This window comes from Dendrobates tinctorius, unplaced genomic scaffold (genome assembly GCF_039654945.1).
Source record: "Dendrobates tinctorius isolate UK_male_01 unplaced genomic scaffold, ASM3965494v1 ptg000014l, whole genome shotgun sequence".
NCBI lineage: Eukaryota > Metazoa > Chordata > Amphibia > Anura > Dendrobatidae > Dendrobates > Dendrobates tinctorius.
The window spans coordinates 18,259,644-18,274,784 of record NW_027361682.1 but is presented as its reverse complement, the minus strand read 5'-3'; the positions used below and the strand labels follow the sequence as shown (position 1 = coordinate 18,274,784).

Below are 15,141 nucleotides of genomic sequence, written 5' to 3'. Positions count from 1 at the left end.
GACTGCCCGTTGTCGCCAGAAGCTGGACCGTGATTTATTGGATCCACCTAAGGATGCCACGCCTGCCGTTGCTGGTACTACAACCCCAAATCAGACTGTATTCGAAAGAAGACCAGAGAAGACCACGATAAGTGCCATTGACATGTCAGACTGTCACATTAACCCTTTGTTTACTATCCAGTTGTTAATGTTATTAGCTTCCTGCTAGGAGACCATTGCCATTGCTATGTTTGACGAGTGTGACCAACCTGTCAATCAGTTCTCCAAGAGATGCTCCAGATCGCTTGGAAAACGCTAGCAATTCTGCAAGTTAATTACGCTTGCAAGACGCTAGTTTTTCCGCGGGAAAATTGCGGGAATTTAAAATGCGAATTTCCCGCGGAATGGAATTCCGGAATTCTCGCAGTAATTTCCGCGAGAGTTCCGCTACGTGTGAACCCAGCCTAATTTGGTGGTTGACTTTTTCCTTTGCAGAATGTAGTATTGCATCTATGCATTGCAAGGCACTGATCATCACAGCTTTATTCCGTGTATGTAGTATTCGGTCACTCTATGGAATATTATTGTGAGATGTGTATTGATTTAACACCCTAGGAGCCATTTTATAATTATAATTAGTGCTGTACAGTACGGCACATTCTACTCAGACATATTATCTTTACATTCACACTGTGAAAATAGTGTTTTATAGACCAGTGTTGCAATCATGTAGAGATGTACAGACTTTCATACCTTTTACTTCTACCTTTAACAATTCAAGAAGACTATTATCATGATAAGGTAGATGTAGACTTTGGACTCCTAAGTACAGAATAATCTATATGGGGGTTTCCAGGAGCTCAACTAGCAGCGAATTTGAACTGGGAACTTTAATATAGTCTCCATGATCTGTATAGGGGCAGAATTCACATTTTTATCAAATCACATTACTGATTCTGTGCTACATCCTGTTTGATACTAACTAATACTGTACTCACTATCCAGTGCAGTCACTGTGTACATACAATACATTATTTATCCTCTACTGATCCTGAGTTACATCCTGTATTATACCCCAGAGCTGCACTCACTATTCTGCTGGTGCAGTCACTGTTTACATACATTACATTACTTATCCTGTATTATACTCCAGAGCTGCACTCACTATTCTGCTGGTGCAGTCACTGTGTACATACATTACTTATCCTGTACTGATCCTGAGTTACCTCCTGTATTATACTCCAGAGCTGCACTCACTATTCTGCTGCTGCAGTCACTGTGTACATACATTACATTACTTATCCTGTACTGATCCTGAGTTACATCCTGTATTATACCCCAGAGCGGCACTCACTATCCAGTGCAGTCACTGTGTACATACATTACATTATTTATCCTCTACTGATCCTGAGTTACATCCTGTATTATAAAGTACTCCAGAGCTGCACTCACTATTCTGCTGGTGCAGTCACTGTGTACATACATTACATTACTTATCCTGTACTGATCCTGAGTTACATCCTGTATTATACTCCAGAGCTGCACTCACTATTCTGCTGGTGCAGTCACTGTGTACATACATTACATTACTTATCCTGTACTGATCCTGAGTTACATCCTGTATTATACTCCAGAGCTGCACTCACTATTCAGCTGGTGCAGTCATTGTGTACATACATTACATTACTTATCCTGTACTGATCCTGAGTTACATCCTGTATTATACACCAGAGCTGCACTCTCTATTCTGCTGGTGCAGTCACTGTGTACATACATTACATTACTTATCCTGTACATATCCTGAGTTACATCCTGTATTATGCTACACAGCTGTACTCACTATTCTACTGGTGCAGTCACTGTGTACATACATTACTTATCCAGTACTGATCCTGAGTTACATCCTGTATTGTACCCCAGAGCTGCACTCACTACTCGGCTGGTGCAGTCACTGTGTACATACATTATATTACTTATCCTGAGTTATATCCTGTATTATACCCCAGAGCCGCACTCACTGTTCTACTGGTGCAGTCACTGTGTACATACATTACATTACTTATCCTGTACTGATCCTGAGTTACATCCTGTATTACACCCCAGAGTCGCACTCCCTATTCTGCTGGTGCAGTCACTGTGTACATATATTACATTACTTATCCTGTACTGATCCTGAGTTACATCCTGTATTATACCCCAGAGCTGCACTCACTATTCTGCTGGTGCAGTCACTATGTACATACATTACATTACTTATCCTGTACTGATCCTGAGATACATCCTGTATTATACTCCAGAGGTGCACTCACTATTCTGCTGGTGGAGTCACTGTGTACATACATTACATTACTTATCCTGTACTGATCCTGAGATACATCCTGTATTATACTCCAGAGCTGCACTCACTATTCAGCTGGTGCAGTCACTGTGTACATACATTACATTACTTATCCTGTACTGATCCTGAGTTACATCCTGTATTATACTCCAGAGCTGCCCTCACTATTCTGCTGGTGCAGTCACTGTGTACATTCATTACATTACTTATCCTGTACTGATCCTGACTTACATCCTGTATTATGCCCCATAGCTGCGCTCACTTTTCTGCTGGTGCAGTCACTGTGTACATACATTACATTACTTATCCTGTACTTATCCTGAGTTACATCCTGTATTATACCCCAGAGCTGCACTCACTATTCTGCTGGTGCAGTCACTGTGCACATACATTACTTATCCTGTACTGATCCTGAGTTACATCCTGTATTATACCCCAGAGCTGTACTCACTATTCTGCTGGTGCAGTCACTGTGTACATATATTACATTACTTCTCCTGTACTGATCCTGAGTTACATCCTGTATTATACTCCAGAGCTGCACTCACTATTCTGCTGGTGCAGTCACTGTGTACAAACATAACATTACTTATCCTGTACTGATCCTGAGTTACATCCTGTATTATACCCCAGAGCTACACTCGCTATTCCTCTGGTGCAGTCACTGTGTACATATATTACATTCCTTATCCTGTACTGATCCTGAGTTACATCCTGTATTATACTCCAGAGCTGCACTCACTATTCTGCTGGTGCAGTCACTGTGTACATACATTGCATTACTTATCCTGCACTGATCCTGAGTTACATCCTGTATTGTACCCCAGAGCTGCACTCACTATTCGGCTGGTGCAGTCTCTGTGTACATACATTACATTACTTATCCTGTACTGATCCTGAGTTACATCCTGGATTATACCCCAGAGCTGCACTCACTATTCTGCTGGTGCAGTCACTATGTACATACATTACATTACTTATCCTGTACTGATCCTGAGTTACATCCTGCATTATACTCCAGAGCTGCACTCACTATTCTGCTGGTGCAGTCACTGTGTACTTACATTGCATTACTTATCCTGTACTGATCCTGAGTTACATCCTGCATTATACTCCAGAGCTGCACTCATTATTCTGCTGGTGCAGTCACTGTGTACATACATTACATTACTTATCCTGTACTGATCCTGAGTTACATCCTGTATTATACCCCAGAGCTGTACTCACTGTTCTGCTGGTGCAGTCACTGTGTACATACATTACTTATCCTGTACTGATCCTGAGTTACATCCTGCACTATACTCCAGAGCTGCTCTCACTATTCTTGTGGTGGAGCCACTGTGTACATACATTACTTATCCTGCACTGATCCTGAGTTACATCCTGTATTATACCCCAGAGCTGCACTCACTATTCTGCTGGTGCAGTCACTATGTACGTACATTACATTACTTATCCTGTACTGATCCTGAGATACATCCTGTATTATACTCCAGAGCTGCCCTCACTATTCTGCTGGTGCAGTCTCTATGTACATACATTACATTCCTTATCCTGTACTGATCCTGAGATACATCCTGTATTATACTCCAGAGCTGCACTCACTATTCTGCTGGTGGAGTCACTATGTACATACATTACATTACTTATCCTGCACTGATCCTGAGTTACATCCTGTATTATACTCCAGAGCTGCCCTCACTATTCTGCTGGTGCAGTCACTGTGTACATACATTACATTACTTATCCTATACTGATCCTGAGTTACATCCTGCATTATACTCCAGAGCTGCACTCACTATTCTGCTGGTGGAGTCTTTAAGGGAAGCCTGTACAATGTGTTGTACGTTCCTTAGTATAAAATGGTTGATTGCTTTAAATGCATCTGTGTTTTATATATATATATATATATATATATATATATACGCACTGCTCAAAAAATAAAGGGAACACTTAAACAACAGAATATAACTCCTAGTAATTCTCACTTCTGTGAAATCAAACTGTCCACTTAGGAAGCAGCACTGATTGACAATCAATTTCACATGCTGTTGTGCAAATGGAATAGACAACAGATGGAAAATATTGGCAGTTACAAGACACACTCAATAGAGGAGTGGTTCTGCAGGTTGGGACCACAGACCGCATCTCAGTACCACCAATGCTTTCTGGCTGATGTTTTGGTTACTTTTGAATGTTGGTTGTGCTTTCACACTCGTGGTAGCATGAGACGGACTCTAAAACCCACACAAGTGGCTCAGGTAGTGCAGCTCATCCAGGATGGCACATCAATGCGAGCTGTGGCAAGAAGCTTTGCTGTGTCTGCTAGCGTAGTGTCTAGAGGCTGGAGGCGCTACCAGGAGACAGCCCAGCACACCAGGAGATGTGGAGGGGGCCATAGGAAGGCAACAACCCAGCAGAAGGAAAGCTACCTCAGCCATTGTGCAAAGAGGTACAGCAGGAGTACTGCCAGGGCCCTGCAAAATGACCTCCAGTAGGCCACAAATGTGCATGTCTCTGCACAAACGGTTAGAAACCGACTCCATGATGATGGTCTGAGTGCCCTATGTCCACAGATGTGGGTTGTGCTCACAGCCCAATATCATGCAGGACGCTTGGCATTTGCCACAGAACACCAGGATTGGCAAATTTGCCACTGCTCTTCACAGATGAAAGCAGGTTCACACTGAGCACATGTGACAGATGTGACAGAGTCTGGAGACACCGTGGAGAGCGATCTGCTGCCTGCAACATACTTCAGCATGACCGGTTTGGCAGTGGATCAGTAAGGCTGAGTTCACACGTGGCGTTTTTTTCACGTTTCCGCGGCGATTTTAACCGCACGATTTTGCCGCGAAAATGCGAAAAATAAGCATCCCATGCATTCCTGTGGGATTCCGCAATGCTGTGCTAATTCTGCGGTTTTTACCGCGGCGGAATCGCTTCGCGGTAAAAACCGCAGCATGCTCATTAATTTGCGGAATCGCGGCGATCCCGCACCCATAGGAATGCATTGTTCCGCTTACTTCCCGCATGTGGCTGTGCCCACCATGCGGAAAGTAAGCAGAACATTTGCGGATGGTACCCACGGTCCGGAGGAGAGGAGACTGTCCTCCGGGCTTTGGGTACCATATCCCTGTAAAAAATAGAATTTAAAATAAAAAATATTGTTATTCTCACCTTCCGGCGTCCCGCGCAGGCTTCCCTCCTCTCTCCACGCTTCCGATCCCAGTAATCCTTTGCGAAAATGCCCGCGATGGCGTCCGTTCTCGCGGGATCGCGAAGTCTCGCGGTCATTCGCGCGACGTCATCGCGAATGACCGCGAGACATCGCGATCCCGCGAGATCGGACGTCAACGCCGGCATTTTCGCAAAGGAGTACTGGGAACGGATGCGAGGGACGTCGGAAGGTAAGAATAACACCATTTTTTATTTTTTTTTACATTTTATCTTTTACTACTGATGCTGCATAGGCAGCCTCAGTAGTAAAAAGTTGGTCACACTCGTCAAACACTATGTTTGACGAGTGTGACCAACCTGTCAATCAGTTCTCCAAGCGATGCTCCAGATCGCTTGAAAAACGCTAGCATTCTGCAAGCTAATTACGCTTGTAAAATGCTAGTTTTTCCGCGGGAATTTAAAATGCGATTTTCCCGCGGAATGGAATTCCGGAATTCTCGCTGTAATTTCCGCGAGAGTTCCGGTACGTGTGCACTTAGCCTAATGGTGTGGGGTGGCATTTCTTTGGAGGGCCACACAGCTCTCCATGTGCTTGCCAGAGGTAGCCTGACTACGATTAGGTACCGAGATGAGATCCTCAGACCCTTTATGAGACCATATGCTGGTGCGGTTGGCCGTGGGTTCCTCCTAATGCAGGACAATGCCAGACCTCATGTGGCTGGAGTGTGTTGGCAGTTCCTGCAAGATGAAGGCATTGAAGTTATGAACAGGCCTGTCCGTTCCCCAGACCTAAAATCAATTGAGCACATCTGGGACGTCATGTCTCGCTCCATCCACCAACGCACCACATACTGTCCAGGAGTTGGCGGATGCTTTAGTCCAGGTCTGGGAGGAGATCCCTCAGGAGACCATCCGCTGTCTCATGAGGAGCATTTGCAGGCTTTGTAGGGAGGTCATACAGGCACGTGGGGGCCATACACACTACTGAGCATCATTTCCTTGTCTTGAGGCATTTCCACTGAAGTTGGATCAGCCTGTAATTTGATTTTCCACTTTGATTTTGAGTATCCTTCCAAATCCAGTCCTCCATGGGATATTCATTTTAATTTACATTGATCATTTTTATGTTTTCTTGTTCTCCATGCATGCCACTATGTAATGAATAAAGATTTGCAGCTGCAATATTTAATTCAGTGATATCTACTATGTGGTATCTTAGTGTTTTTTGAGCAGTGCATATATACACATATATATATATATATACTAGCTGAAGAGCCCGGCGTTGCCTGGGCATAGGAGCTAACTGTGGTTAGTTATAACAAATTATAATTATCCTCCATCCCATAGTTCCGTGCCCATATACCCATCATACATATCCACCATCTCATAGGCCCGTGCCCATATACCCATCATACATATCCTCCATCCCATAGTCAAGTGCCCATATTCCCATCATACATCCTCCATCCCATAGTCCCATGCCCATATACCCATCACACATCATTCATCCCATAGTCCCATGCCCATATACCCATCATACATATTCGCCATCCCATAGTCGAGTGCCCATATACCCATCACACACCCTTCATCTCATAGTCCCATGCCCATATACCCATCATACATATCCGCCATCCCATAGTCCCGTGCCCATATACCCATCATACATATCCTCCATCCCATATCCCAGTGACCATATACCCATCACACATCCTCCATCCCATAGTCCCGTGCCCATATACCCATTATGACATCATCATCACCATGGCAACCGTTATGACATAACCGTCACCATTGCAACCTATTAAGACATAACCGTCACCATTGCAACCTATTAAGACATCATTGTCACCATGACAACCATTGTGGCAGCATCTTCGCCATTGCAACCTATTATAACATTAGTGTCGCCATGGCAACCATTATGACATCTTAATGAGGGGTGGGGCTTGCAACCTATGATGACATCAGCGTCGCCATGGCAACCATTATGACATCATAATGAGGGGCGGGGCTTGATACACACACTTTTTCCCCATTATGTAGAATGCAGATAGGAGCAAAATTGTTTGGTGAATTGGAACGCGCGGGGTTAAAATTTTGCCTCACAACATAGCCTATGACGCTCTCGGGGTCCAGACGTGCGATTGTGCCAAATTTTGTGGCTGTAGCTGCGACGGTGCGGATGCCAATCCCGGACATACACACACACACACAAACATACACACCCACACTGAGCTTTATATATTAGATATGTACTGTATATGATGAATGATGGATTCATGCAGCATTACCAGGCTTAAAGGGGTTGTCCAGCTTTGAAATAAACGTCTGCAAGCTCTTTATATGACTGGAGACTTCTGAAATGGGACAGAGCGTTGTGTGCGCACAGTCAGGATTCCCCGGGTTTGCAGTTGCGAGTGAACAGACCCGTGACTGCATTCATGCAATTTGCATATTTGTGGACTCAAGCCTGTAACATTTTTTAACCTCTTTCTGACATGTGATGTACTATCCCGTTGATGTGACCCGGGCCCGTGGGTCCATGGACAGGATAGTACATCACCGCGATCAGCGGCGCTCACAGGGAGAGCGCCACTGATCGCGGCCGGAAGTCAGCTGATTATCACAGCTGACACCCGGCACTATGTACCAGAGGTGGTCACGGACCGCCCCCGGCACATTAACCCCTGGCACACTGCGAACAGACATGATCGCAGTGTAGCGGGGGCATAGGGAAGAATCACACAGGGAGGGGGCTCCCTGCGTGCTTCCCTGAGACCCTCGGAACAGCGCGATGTGATTGCGCAGTTCCGAGGGCCTCCTCCCTGCAGGCCCCCAGATCCAATATGGCTGCGGGGGTCTTCAGGGTACTGCAGAGAGGTGGCTTTCTCAGTGCCTGCTGAGAGCAGGCACTGAGAAAGCCCCTGCAGTGCCTGTCAGATAGCTGATCTGACACAGTGCACTGCAAAACGTCAGATCAGCGATCTGACACTTTATAGTAATGTCCCCACCTGGGACAATATAAAACTGTCCCACTAGTTAACCCCTTTAGTGACCCCTTCAAAAAAAAAAAAAAAAAATCAAAGCAAAAAACAATGCTTTATCATCATACTGCCGCACAAAAAGTGCAATAACGTGCAATGAAAAAGAAGTATATAAATAACCATGGTACCGCTGAAGACGACATCTTGTCCCGCCAAAAGAACGAGCCACAATACAGCGTCATCAGCGAAAAAAATCAAAAAGTTATAGCTCGCAGAATACAGCGATGCAAACATAATTACTTTTTATATAAAATTGTTTTTAATGTATAAAAGCGCCAAAACATAAAAAATGATATACCGTATTTTCCGCTTTGTAAGACGCACTTTTTTCCCCCAAACTTGGGGGTAAAATGGGGGTGCGTCTTACAAAGCGGACATGCCTTACCGGGTGTAGGCCGCAGGGGTGTCCGGGTGTCTCCGGGTGTCCGGTGGTGCTGTGGGTGTCTCCGGGTGCGCAGCCGTGTCTTCACGTGCCCAACGGTGTCTCCAGTTCCCATCCTGGGGCTCTGCCGACATTTTGCGACAGGCCAGAGCCCCGGGGCTCTCTCTCGGTTCCCTCTGTATTGACTCCGGCAATATGGCGGCCGCCGCCGGGGGCGGCGCATGCGCTGATGGTGATCTCGGGACAGATCTCGAGAGATCTCAGAGATCTCATCTCTTGAGATGTCAGTCCCGAGATCACCATCAGCGCATGCGCCGCCATATTGCCGGGGTCATTACAGAGGGAACCGAGAGAGAGCCCCGGGGCTCTGGCTTGTCGCCAATTGTGGTCAGAGCCCTGGGATGGGAACCGGAGACACTGCTGGGCACGTGGAGACACGGCTGGGCACCCAGAGACACCCACAGCCAGCCGGACACCCAGAGACACCAGGACACCCCTGCGGCCTACACCCGGTAAATGTCGGCAGAGCCCCGGGCTGCTGCACATACCCCCCTGTCAGCAGCACAAGCCCCCCTCACAGTGGCATAGACCCCCAGCAGCAGCACAAGCCCCCCTAGCAGCAGCACAGACCCCCAGCAGCAGCACAAGCCCCCCCTGGCAGTAGCACAGACCCCGAGCAGCAGCACAAGCCCCCCTGGCAGTAGCACAGGCCCCCCTGGCAGGAGAACAAGCTTCTCTGGCAGCAGCACAGACCCCCAGGAGCACAAGCCCCCCTGGCAGCAGCACAGACCCCCAACAGCAGCACAAGCCCCCCTGGCAGCAGCACAAGCACCCCTGGCAGTAGTACAGGCCTCCCTGGCAGCAGCACAAGCCCCCCTGGCAGCAGCACAGACCCACTGCAGCACAAGACCCCCTGGCAGTGCGCTGCACATCGGAGGACCCTCTCATCCCTTCCTGCGGCATGCAGTATCACCCCACTCCTGCCTCCTCCAGCAGTGACCTTGGGGCCCTGCTTCACCGCAGTCACCACCCCTGGTAAGCAATAAGACGCATGGATTATAAGAAGACCACCATTTTATTAAAAAAATATTTTTTTCTTTTTTTCTCTTCAAAATTTGGGGTGCGTCTTATAATTCAGAGCGCCTTATACATCGAAAAATACGGTAAATGAGGTATCGCTGTAATCATACTAACCCGAACAATAAAACTGCTTTATGAATTTTACCACACGTGGAACAGTGTAAATGCCCCCCCCGAAATAAATTCATGAAATGCTGGTTTGTGTTCATTCTGCGTCCCAAAAATCGGAATAAAAAGTGATCAAAAAATGTCACGTGCCCGAAAATGGTACAAATAAAAAAGTCAACTTGTCCCGCAAAAAAATAAGACCTCACATGACTCTGTGGGCCAAAATAAGTAAAAATTAGAGCTCTCGAAATGTGGTGATGCAAAAATTATTTTTACAATAAAAAGCGTCTTTTAGCGTATGACATCTGCCAAACATAAAAACCGCCATAAATAGTAAATCAAACCCCCCTTTGTCTCCCCCTTAGTTAGGGAAAAATAACAAAATTACAAAAATGTATTTATTTCCATTTTCCCATTAGGGCTAGGGTTAGGGCTGAGATTACGTTTAGGGGTGTGTTGTAGTTAGGGTTGGAGTTAGAATTGGGGGGGTTTCCACTGTTTAGGCACATCAGGGGTTCTCCAAACATGGCATCTAATCTCAATTCCAGCCAATTCTGCGTTGAAAAGGTCAAATGGTGCTCCTTCCTTTCCAAGCTCTGCCATGCGCCCAAACAGTGTTTTACACCCACATTTGGGGTATCAGCCTACTCAGGACTAATTGCACAACAGCTTTTGGGGTTCCATTTCTCCTGTTACCCTTGGGAAAATAAAAAATTGGGAGCAAAAATATCATTTTTGTTGAAAAAAATATTTTTTTTATTTTTATGGCTCTACTTTATAAACTTCTGTGAAGCACTTGGGGGTTCAAAGTGCTCACCACACATCTAGATAAGTTCCTTGGGGGTCTAGTTTCCAAAATGGGGTCACTTGTGGGGGGTTTCCACAGTTTAGGCACATCAGGATCTCTCCAAACGTGACATGACATCCGCAGACCATTCCATCAAAGTCTGCATTCCAAAACATCACTACTTCATTTCCGAGCCCTGATGTGTGCCCATACAGTAGTTTTCTCCCACATATGTGGTATCAGTGTACTCAGGACAAATTGGACAACTTTTGGGATCCAATTTCTCCTGTTACCCTTGAGAAAATAAAAAAGTTGGGGACTAAAACATCATGTTTGTAGATAAGTTCCTTGGGGGGTATAGTTTCCAAAATGGGGTCACTTGTGGGGGTTTCCACTGTTCAAGCACATCAGGGGCACTCCAAACAAGACATGGCGCCCGATCTCAATTCCAGCCAATTTTACGTCAAACGGCGCTCCTCCCTTAAAGCTCTGCCATGCGCCCAGACAGTGGTTTACCCCCACATATGGGGTATCAGCGTACTCAGGACAAATTGCTCAATAACTTTTGGGGTCCTGTTTCCCTTGGGATAATAACAATTAGGGGTGAAAAGATCATTTTTGTGGAAAAAATATGATTTTTAATTTTATGGCTGTACGTTATAAACTTCTGTGATGCCCATGGGGGTTCAAAGTTCTCACCACAAATCCAGATAAGTTCCTAGGGGGGGTCTAGTTTGCAAAATTGTGTCATTTGTGGGGGTTTTCCACTGTTTAGGCACATCAGGGGCTCTCCAAATGCGATATGACATCAAGCCAATTCTGCATTGAAAAAGTCAAACGGCGCTCATTCCCTTCCGAGCTCTGCCATGCACCCAAACAGTGGTTTACCCCCATATATCAGGTATCAGTGTACTCAGGACAAATTGCACAATAACTTTTGGGGTCCTGTTTCCCTTGGGAAAATAAAAATTGGGGGTGAAAAGATCATTTTTGGGGAAAAAATGATTTTTTAATTGTACGGCTGTACGTTATAAACTTCTGTGGAGCCCTTGGGGTTCAAAGTTCTCACCACATATCTCTATAAGTTCCTTGGGGGTGTCTAGTTTCCAAAATGGGGTCACTTGTGGGGGGTTTCCACTGTTTAGGCACATCATGGACTCTCCAAATGTGACATGGCGTCCGATCTCAATTCCAGCCTATTTTTCGTTGAAAAAGTCAAACGGCGCTCCTTCCCTTTCAAGCTCTGCCATGCGCCGAAACAGTGGTTCCCTCCCACATATCAGGTATCAGCAAACTCAGGACAAATTGCACAATAACTTTTGCAGTCCAATTTCTCCTGCTACCCTTGGTAAAATAAAAAAAATTGGACCTGAATTAATTTTTTTGTGAAAAAGTTAAATGTTCATTTTTTTAAACATTCAAAAAATTCCTGTGAAGCACCTGAAGGGTTAATGAACTTTTTGAATGTGGTTTTGAGTACCGTCACAGGTGCAGTTTTTTTAGAATGGTGTCACTTTTGGGTATTTTCTATCATATAGACTCCTCAAAGTGACTTCAAATGTGATGTGGTCCCCTAAAAAAGAAATGGTGTTGTAAAAGTGAGAAATCGCTGGTCAACTTTTAACCCTTAACTACCTAACAAAAAAAAATTTTGGTTCCAAAATTGTGCTGATGTAAAATAAACATGTTAGAAATGTTGCTTATTAAGTTTTTGTGTGCCATATCTCTGTGATTTAAGGGCATAAAAATTCAAAGTTGTAAAATTTCAAAATTTTCTCCAAATTCCCATTTTTTTCACAAATTATATGAATAAAATTTTACCACTACCATGAAGTACAATATGTCATGAGAAAAACAATGTCAGAATCACGGGGATCCATGGAAGCGTTCCAGAGTTATGACCTCATAAAGGGACAGTGGTCAGAATTGTAAAAATTGGCCCGGTCATGAACGTGCAAACCACCCTTGGAGGTAAAGGGGTTAAAGGGGTTTTTCCACGAACAAAGTTCATTATAATCATTAAATCTTGAACTAAAAATTAGTTCCACAATTGAATGCATTAAAAAAAAATGTTCCTGTGCTGCGGTTTACTGTGTAATGGCCGTGCTTGAACATACAGGGACATGGTCTGATTATACCACTCATACTGCGCTGCAGCTAATCACTGTGCAGGTTTAGTGTCCTCACTGCAAAGTCACACTCCATGTATCTTACCTGAAATGTGTGTGATCAGTGCTGGCGAGAGGATATGGGATTTACTTCTCCCTTGTGAGGGTCCGTTGCAGAGTGCAGGATTACACAGGAGCTCTGCAGGTGATAATTTCTCGTCACCAGACTGGTTTGTGTTCTGACGTTCTCGGGAGTATTAAGTGTTCTACTACTGATTTCACTTTCCTTCTTGTTTCTCCTGCGCGTCATAACACAGTGTAACAACCCTCACATATTTCTGTGGATTTCAGTCTGGGACTGTCTCCTGCACTAACACATTTAGAATTGGAAAGTTGTCACATTATAACCCCAATACTGCACCTCACAATGCCCCCATAGGTGCTGTAACCAAAAGTTCTCTCAAAGCCACAGATAACCCTATATGTACCCCAGGCATAGATGGTCCATAAGTCCCTTTCCCCAAAATGATGACATATGTGCAAAATTCAGAGAGGGGTATGTAACATTTTTTCTGGTTGAATAAAATAATTGTTGCGGAATTTTAACTTCACTACCTATGTCTGCGAGAACCTGCATTTTTCAAAGGGTGTGTTGGACAACCCCTAGCATTAAAACGTGATTCCATTTCTGTCAGTGTATGTTCACACAATATTGGGTCAGTAACAATTCTCTGGATCCTTTGAAGTTGGGATTTAGGTATCGCCCTTTTCGGTTAATACAGCTGCTCACTATTGAAGTGTAGCAAACTATTTTTATCTGTACTTCTTTTGAAAAGGTCACTATTGAACCCATTACAGTTATTAGCAATCATGGTACTTTTCAAAAAAAATATGGGATATGTCCAGAAATCAGTGTCTGTGAACTGTGAGTTGTATTCTATATTCTGTTGGGAACGCAATTTGCATATAAGAAACTTCCAAATGATTGCATTCTTGTTTTCGTTACATTTTACACAGCGTCACAACTATTTGGGAAATGGGATTGTATAAACATGATACATTTTGAAGTGGTGTCCTCTGTGTGTCTTGGTTGTCTCCCTCTGCTCTTCTCCACTTGGGTTTCCATGATCAACCTGGTGTGCCCCTGTGATATCACTTTCGCAGGCCGGCTCTGCCTGCAGGACACCACATGAGTATTCAGGTAGGTGGCATTCTGCATCTATGTTACATTGGTGGGTAATCCTGCTCTTCTGAAATAAAGGCTTTGAGTATGCACTTCTCCAGGTGAGACACAGCATCTCCAAACAAGGTCACGTATGTAGCCACAAACCAATTCACCTTAAGTAAAAAAATGTCTCACTCTTTAACCAGAGACTTTTGTGGCCACCAATATTGGCACAATTGAGGTCGGTCCTCATTGTTGTCCCCTACTTGCCCTTCATTGTTATCCATTTACTTCTCTCTTTCCTTTATTATTCTCATCTCCACTATCTGAGAACATTCTTCTTCATCAACACATCTTCCTACAGAAAGAGGAGTTTTCTTGTAGTGGTTATTATCCAAACTACTGTTGTATGTCCACAACAGGAGTGCACATAAATATTAGTGTGCTCCATAACGAAGAATTAAATGAACCCCCTTTCTTCTGCTTCTCACCTCAATGTTCCTAATCATGCAGAGGTATTCCTTAGAAATGTACATTGTTACAGAAGTTGTCCTCTTTTATCAGTTTTTTTAGTTATATTATCCAATAAGGCAAATATTACAGCTCTAAATGGTGTAGAGTCATTTGTAATTGGTGATAAACTGGGAAATTGCCTAGTAAGCTTCCAGGAGCAACTTCAGTTTACCCACCAACTCCTCTACTGCCTCAATCCATCGTGGGGTTTATTCAAGAATCTGTTTATTGCCTGGGATGGGCATTGTATGGAACCAATATTTGGCAATGGATGGAATAATTTTGAATTATCAATGGAGTAAAAATGACATGTCATATAAATCTATGTTAGTTATACAGAAAATTGTCTTGAGTCCCATTTTCTACAAATATGTTCCCTGTTTTTCAGCTGGAGTTCCAAATATAATAATAATAATCTTTATTTTTATATAGCGCTAACACATTCCGCAACGCT

The 15,141-nt window shown here is 44.3% G+C and overlaps 1 protein-coding gene across 1 annotated transcript in view; it reads right to left on the bottom strand.

The window, feature by feature from the left end:
* LOC141072471 (uncharacterized) overlaps positions 1-13,263 on the bottom strand; it is a 47,178-nt gene extending 33,915 nt beyond the window's left edge. The window contains exon 1 of the mRNA XM_073559750.1: positions 13,116-13,263. The gene's annotated coding sequence lies outside the window, so the exon portion shown is untranslated. The remainder of the gene's footprint in view (positions 1-13,115) is intronic.
* Positions 13,264-15,141: the final 1,878 nt, after the last annotated feature.